Below are 8,104 nucleotides of genomic sequence, written 5' to 3'. Positions count from 1 at the left end.
TTAACCTTATGACCAGCAAGAAGATCCTCCTTTGAAAGAATTTTCATCCCTCTTTCACCCATATGACCAAGTCTCATGTGCCGTAACTTAGTCATATCCTCCTGGTGAACTTCTGACGATGCAACATGGGCTGAACCTGTAACCGTGGAACCTTGCAGAAAATACAAAGTACCACGCATGACACCTTTCAGAATCAGATTTGAACCCTTCCAGACCCGCAAGACTCCATCTTTTCCCGCCCAGCTGAATCCCTTGCTGTCCAAACGACTGAGAGATATCAGATTTTTCGTCATCAATGGAACGTGCCTGACCTCGTTCAATGGGCAGAAGCTACCGTCATGTGTCCTTATCTTGATCGAGCCTGTCCCAACCACCTTGCAGACAGAACTGTTGGCCATGGAGATGCTGCCTCCGTCTACCTGCTCATAAGTCGTGAACCACTCTCTCCTAGGACAGATGTGATAGGATGCCCCAGAATCGAGAACCCACACATCTGAATGATGAGTGTGCTCATCCACAAGTAGGGCAATGTCTTCTTCAGAATTGGTGTCTTCTTCAGCAACAGCAGCAGAACTTGATTGTTTTTCCGATTGCTTCTTCTTTTTCGGACAATCAAATTTCCAATGTCCCTTCTCCTTGCAGTAATTACAAACATCATCCGGCTTTGCACCCTTCGACATCGACTTATTTTTCTTTCCGCCATTTTTTCTTCCCTTTCCGCTACTGGTGAACAGACCGGAAGGCTGTATGTCCGTACTTGTGCCGTTAGCCTTATGCCGTAATTCCCTGCTATGAAGGGCCGATCTGACTTCTTCCAGCGACACAGTATCTTTCCCAACAATGAACGATTGAACAAAATTCTCAAACGACATTGGGAGAGATACTAACAGAATCAGGGCAGCATCTTCATCCTCGATCTTCACATCGATATTACGCAATTCTAATAACAAAGTATTCAATTGCTCTAAATGTTCCCTGAGTTGTGTACCTTCAGCCATTCGTAAACCGAATAGATGTTGTTTCAGAAGCAGCTTGTTGGTTAGAGATTTTGTCATGTACAAACTCTCCAGCTTCAACCACAGACCAGCAGCAGTCTCTTCATCCGAGACCTCCGTGATGACGTCATCCGCGAGACACAGCATGATCGTCGAGTGCGCCTTTTCCTCCAGAATCGCCATCTCAGGAGTAACGACGGCGTTCTTGTCTTTCGACAACGGCGCCCAGAAGCCTTGCTGTTTCAACAAAGCCCGCATCTTGATCTGCCATAAACTGAAACTGTTCCTCCCTGTGAATTTGTCGATTTTCACGTTCAAAGCAGACATCTTGAATTCTCCAAAAACACCGATTAACCGAGAGGCTCTGATACCAATTTGTTATGCGGAATTCGAGATAATACGAGAAAATATAAACGTGAAAAACAAGACAACAGATTTACGTGGTTCACCAATAAATTGGCTACGTCCACGGGGAAGAGGGGGAGCAGTTTTATCATGGAGAGGCAAAAACAGAATACAGAATAGGGTTTGCCATAGCGTCTATATATAGTGCTAAGCTACGCCCTAACAGGCTTGGGCCCAAAATACAGAACTGACAGAAGCATAGCGAGACCCCCGTTCTTTCTGCTGTAACGGGTCCGATTCAAGGCATTCAACAAATACATTAGGAAAGAAATAAGAGATTTTTGAGATTATTAGAAATAAAAGGGAATATTGGAAATAAAGGAAACGTAAGACATGTATTTCAGTAATTTTATCTTAAATGTTATGTTGTAAAACATATATTTGCGTCAAAATTTTTCCATTTTTAGATATAAATTATTAAAGTTAAGGTGAAAATACATTTTACATTTAAATTATCTCATTGATCAGTGAAACATATCTAGCTGTTAATTAGATTAAATCGGTGTCTCAATATGCTTCTAGGCGTATGTCCATAAAATCGTTCACCTACCATATGTTCTATTTGATGATACATTAATTTTTTCATATATTTTTTATTAATTTTTTAATATTCTTAATTCTCCCCTTTTATATCGAAGAAAATCGATGTCAAGACTGAGATGAGATAACGACTACGAAGGTGGAGATGATGATGATGAATGTCATGGTGGAATAAATAAATTTATATAGTGATTGTTTTAACCTTGAAACTTCATTTTTAACTTAGTATTGAGTTATTTTGAGTTCTTGATTTGTCATGATAAAAATAGTTTTATACATGGAGTGTCACGTTATATAATGCTTAAACAAAAGAGAGTGCACACATCGTCATCAAAAATAAGTCAAGGAATGTTTAGCTAACTACAGTGTGATAATTCAAATATCAAAATTATACTATCAATAGTTCATATATGAAACTCAAAAAGTTAACATAGTTTAGTTTTGACCCTTTTAACTCAAAATATTATTAGTATTATTGTTGTTATGTAATAAATGTCTATTTTTGTATTTAGTTTGGAAAAAAACTAATGACTCTAAAAATGTTAGTAATCCTTATTTTAAGGACATAGAAGTTTTCTTTATAAATAAAGAATTTTCATGGTAATAAACCACAGAGAAAAATAATTAAGTCTTCTCTTTTTCTCTATTATACATTTGTATTATTATTTTATAATTTAATAACATATTATGCACAAATGTTTAACCTTTTATTGGAGTTAAATGTACCTTATTATCGTTTTTAAAAATTAAAGTCCGATGATGTCACTCACAACTTACTAGAAATCAAGTGAGAAAGAAAGAATAGAACTCCGATCCTCTGTGGAGGTGAATAGTTTAACCGTATGTATTAAGATATGCTTTATAACTATTAGGCTTGTTTGGAAGGACATCCTAATAATTGAATTCGATATAATTGGGTGTAATTACATTGTTTATCCAATTTAATTTGACAGATAATTATTTAATCAACATATAATTGGTGTAATTGGCAAGGGGTAATTATACTCTACAATTCTCATGCCGAGACTGTGAATTGTTGGTAATTACATAGTGTAATTACTAGATGATTACTTTTGTTTAAATTTTTTAACTTCTATTATATTAAGTTCGCTTTTTTTTTTTACTATTTTAAAAGTTCATTTTTTATTTTTTCTTATTTTTATTCATTTTCTTCTTATTCTCCATATCACCAGCCAAAACCATTTCTCATTAGCTTTGTATAATGTCACTTACTGCAACCATTTCCCATCGACACAATGTCACCAGCCGGAATCATTTCTTATTGGCTTTATTACCACCTGTCTAATCACAACGTACAAGAATCAATGCAAATAGACAATTTATACCATAAAGAAGAGACAATAGACTCAAGTTACTCTACTCTACAATAATTCTATCAAAGCATTTTATCAATTAACAATTTAGGATCAACATCAAGGCAATTCATCAAAATATAACTAGCAACACATTGCCCTATTATTAATCCCCTTTTCGTTTATTAAGATCACGCAAGTGGAGTTATTGAATTCATCACTTTATTCCCATTACTCATGAACATATTTAATGAAGGGAAATACAAGATTATATGTAATTTACAAGGTTTAGAAGTTCACTTACCGTAATCCTATCAAACGTTAATCCTAGACATGCGATTTATCTTTCCAAACAATTCCTAAATCCACACAACCTTGATCAAAGAGTTAATAAAAATAAGATTCTATAAATAACAACATTCATATGATACAATTTGAAAAATGGGTCAAATCAACCCAAAAATCTATTCTAAAAAGAAGTTTGAATCCATAAGTCATTTCTTGAAAGTGATATCCAAGCCATATGGAAGTCATTGGTAAAAACTATTTTGGAAAACAAGTTCAAATAAGTTTAAAATCACTAAACCTAGAACTTAATTTTATAAAAAACGTTTCACTTTGTCAATCAAAATTCCAATTTTTCATGTTACTAACCATGTATGATAGTAATGAATTGTTGTTTTGGGTCACAAAAACTTAACCAATTGATTCAACATGAAAAATCTCGCTAAAAGTCCCACTGGGGGCTTTCCAAACTAAAAATAGGGGAAATTGGTGCAGAACACTGAAATTTCAGGCCGAAACCCTCTCAATTATCACTTAAGCGAATCTACGGTCACTAACACAATCATCACGGGTTCCTACAAAACTTGGCCTCTCACTTTTGCGAACCACCTTTCGTTAACGTAAAAATTGCAAAAGTGAGTCGATTTTCGTGAATGCAAAGTTCAGGGGAACTTGACTCCTCTGTAACGTGATTAATGCAATGCTCGAGAAAGTGAGATGTTATTTTTCTAAAGTAAAGCACACCAGTATCTACAAACCATCCAACTCTCATTCGTTGAAAATACCATCAAGATTTGTTCGGTACCCCTAGACATAAACCAGATATTCAATTTTGACTAAACACGATGTTTCAGAATCAATAGAACCATTGAAAGATGAATTCAAGGTCACCTTGACTCTAAATTGGAGAAAATCCCATGGAAATAACATTACGTCTAAATCCTAAATTAATCTCATGATCTTAGAAAGTTCATCCATGACCTACTCTACGCCAAAAACAATCTCCTAAATCCAATGAAACTAGAGAAATTCAATTCGAGCATCAAAAGATGAAATGTTGAGCAAAGTCAACCTACAAGATAAAATTTTACAAATTTTAGCTTAGGACCTCAATTTCACAAAAAGACTCCAAATTTGAAATAGACAACCCTCCTAGAAAAATTTACACATTACGGGACTAGTGAAATTGAAAAAATCCATTTTGAGACTATTAGTCCACAATTTGGAATTATTTAGGGTTATATTTTGATAGGTTTGGTGTACTCATATGCATTTCTTCTCGACAACTGATAGAATAACTTGAGTTTCGGGTATTTAGCTTGGACAAAAAGGCATGGGAAAAATCAAGCAAAAAGGAACAAAGGCAGTTGAATGAATGAATAAGTGAAGGACTGAGGATCGCTAAACCCGTTCGGAATGTCGCCAAAAGGTCTCAACCTCGCCTTTTTTTTGAGTGAGTTGAGCCCTAAAGTAAAGGATAAAATTGGCGTTGAAGAGAAGCCGTTGGTGTGTCACCGAGCAGTTTGGCAAAGTAGTATTATGTCGCCCAATGATCCAAAACACAAAGATGTTGTAGGCTAACGCAAGACGGCGATAAATATACCAAAGAGAGGATCACCGGGTGGATAGACAATTCCGATTGGACTTCTGTAGCATAATTTTTTTAAAACATTAAATACATATTAATATTTTTAGCTTGGTTTCAAATTTCTTAGTTTTAAACAATAACTTTTAAACTTAGCTTCTAATTTGAGTTATGGAGAGCTCGTGGGATGCTTTTCTATTGAACCTTGGAGATTTTAAGATTCTCGTCTTGAAGAAATCAAAAGTGGGTGTTGGAAATTTTTCATTCTAGACTAAATTGAAGCTAAAATAAATCATACAAATTTATGTTACTTCAATTATGTACCATTTTTTTCCCTTTTTCTATGTCTAGCTAAAACCCCTATTCTTGGGGTGTGATTTTGTGAATATGAGTTAAATCTATTGTTAGCTGTTGCTTATTGTGATTATATTCGCTGTTTAAATGTGGTTTCACTTTGTAGTTGTGTTTGGACTAAATGAGGTTGTAATTCCAAATATGATTTCACCTTACTATGTTTGGATTGCTCGAGAGAGAGGTTTTAAAACTAAGACTACTAAGTTCATAGCCTGTGGTTATTGGTTCGTCATGGCTTCAGCTCTACAGAGTGAATCCTAGTCCATTTCCCACATTTTCAGATCGAGGGAGTGATTGGCCTAAGGCAGAAGTTGTGCTTAAAGGCTGTAACTAAGTGTTTGAGAGAAACCTAGTTGGTTCGGGGTAAGTTACTCGAGAGAGAATTAACCTAGGCCTTTTGGCCTCTCCATCTGGTTCAGCAGAATACCATTATTAAAATCTTTCCACAAGTTACCACATTATAAGAATAGGTACTGCAAACAAGAATCATTAGGTAGAACTAGGTCAGGTCTTAAAAGGTACAACCAACAACAAAAACCATTCAATATTTGTTTCTTGTAACCTCTTTTCCAAATCCTTAGCAATTGTACTTATCATTTCTTTCCCGTGTTTACGTATAAAAGGTCTATTCTTTCCAAAGAATCTCCTCTTAAAACTAGTTTCGTGGAAAATAGATGACCAAATCAAAATTTCCATATAGAAATTTACAGTATATTCAATTGCCATAGAAGGGTTCAATGTGGGTATATGTACATAACATATATATCCTATATTTCATCATTAGAGAGGATAGCTAAATAAAACTTCATTTCCCCCTAATATTTTGATCTTTTTCGCAAAATCCGAACACATAATAGATAAAATCATACCCAAGATAATTATATACATGTCTATATATTTCTCTTTTGAACTTCAAGCATCAACCATATTATATCACCATCTTCATCACGCATTGCACCCAGATCTCTTTCTCTAAGATCATCATCCTCACCAACTTCAGTCAAGGTTGATGTTGTTGATACTGTGAAATTTTCTCGCAATTATCTACCACCAATTTTACCATCCCAAATCACTTCCAGTTCATCTTCATCTTCTTGCGGCAATTTATACCGACAGAGTGGACAAGTATTACTCCGATTAAGCCTAGGGATAATACAATCATTATAAAAAAATGCGTATAAGGCAATTGACTAGCTACTGTATCAATTCCGAATTCCTCCATACAAATCGAACAGTTTTTTGACGATTCATTGATTTTCACACTCGGAAGTGAGTTGATATACGATTTAAGAGTCGGTGAACAGAATTGAGGTGAGTTAAACAACGCAAACGAATGATCGTCGGAATCACTCTCATTGGATTCACTATCCGAATCAGAATAATTTTAAGTAACAAAATTATTGGTGGAAAGGGTATAGTTGGTAAGATTTAAATGTTGAGGAAAAGATATAAAACTAGCAATGATGTAATTAGGGAGGAGGTGGCGCTGAAAGCAGTGAGGGCAACGAAAGGAGGAGCTAACGTCGGCGGTGGTAGTTATGTGAAAGGCATCGTTGCAGTTGTAGCACCGGTAAGTACGGCGGTTACGGGAAAGCTGGCCTCTATCGTCGACATGACGGACCTTTGGTGTCGTCTTGCTCGGTTTTCTCGAGGCACAAACTATAGTCTTAACTTTTTCTTTGTTTTAATTTTGGAGAAAAGTTGAGAATAGTGTCTATTTTAAATTGTTTTGTGCATAAACCCGTGGAATTATAGCATCATTATTATATTTTGATATCAATTTGTATTTTATTTTGTGTTATAAATATTAAAGTTACGGCCAAAAATATATTTATATGTAAATTATTCCATTTTTAGATTAAATTAATAAAGTTAAAGGCCAAAAATAGTTAGTGAAACACACCTAGATGTTGACTAAATTAAATGGTCGTCTTGATATGCTTCTAGGCATGTATGTCCATAAAATATTTACCCACCTACCATAGGTTCTAGAAATTGATTGACGTATTGGTTTATTTATATTTTTAAGGGAAAAAAAATCAAAAATATACTTTGACTATGTGAAAGGAGCTAGAATGTCCTCCATTCATACACTGGTTAAGAAATGTCCTTACCGTCAATACTTTGGATCAAAAATGTCTTTGCAGTCGAAACTTTGGTCCAGAAATGCTCTTATAGTTACAAAATGGGTCAAAGTGCCTTTTTTCGAATTAATATTTTTTAAACACAACTTCTTTTTATTTATCAATGAACACTATTCTTGTCTTCTTTCTTCAAAAATCACTTTAACAATTAACTTTTACGTAGAAAATATTTTTTTTCTTCTTAGGGTGTGTTTGGTATTTAGGAAAATGTTTGCATGAAAAATATTTACCTTGAAAATGTTTTTTCTGGAAATCAAATATATTTTTAATTATTTTATCATATTTGGTTGTTAAGTATAAAAAGAAATTCGCAAAAGTTTTTTAGTGTTTTTTTAATTAATGAACAATATTTTTGATAAATGCCTTTTATTTTACTAGAGTAGAAACTTATTTTTGAAATTGAATGTTATGTTATAAAAAATATTATGATATAAAAAATATATTTGTATTAAAATTATTCTATTTTTTAGATATGAATTGTTG

General features: G+C 34.1%; 1 pseudogene; it reads right to left on the bottom strand.

The window, feature by feature from the left end:
* Positions 1-6,367: 6,367 nt before the first annotated feature.
* On the bottom strand, positions 6,368-7,091 carry LOC107019120 (annotated as a pseudogene).
* Positions 7,092-8,104: the final 1,013 nt, after the last annotated feature.

This window comes from Solanum pennellii, chromosome 1 (genome assembly GCF_001406875.1).
Source record: "Solanum pennellii chromosome 1, SPENNV200".
Classification (NCBI taxonomy): domain Eukaryota; kingdom Viridiplantae; phylum Streptophyta; class Magnoliopsida; order Solanales; family Solanaceae; genus Solanum; species Solanum pennellii.
Note: the sequence above shows the minus strand (reverse complement) of the source record. Positions and strands in the feature narration are given on the sequence as shown.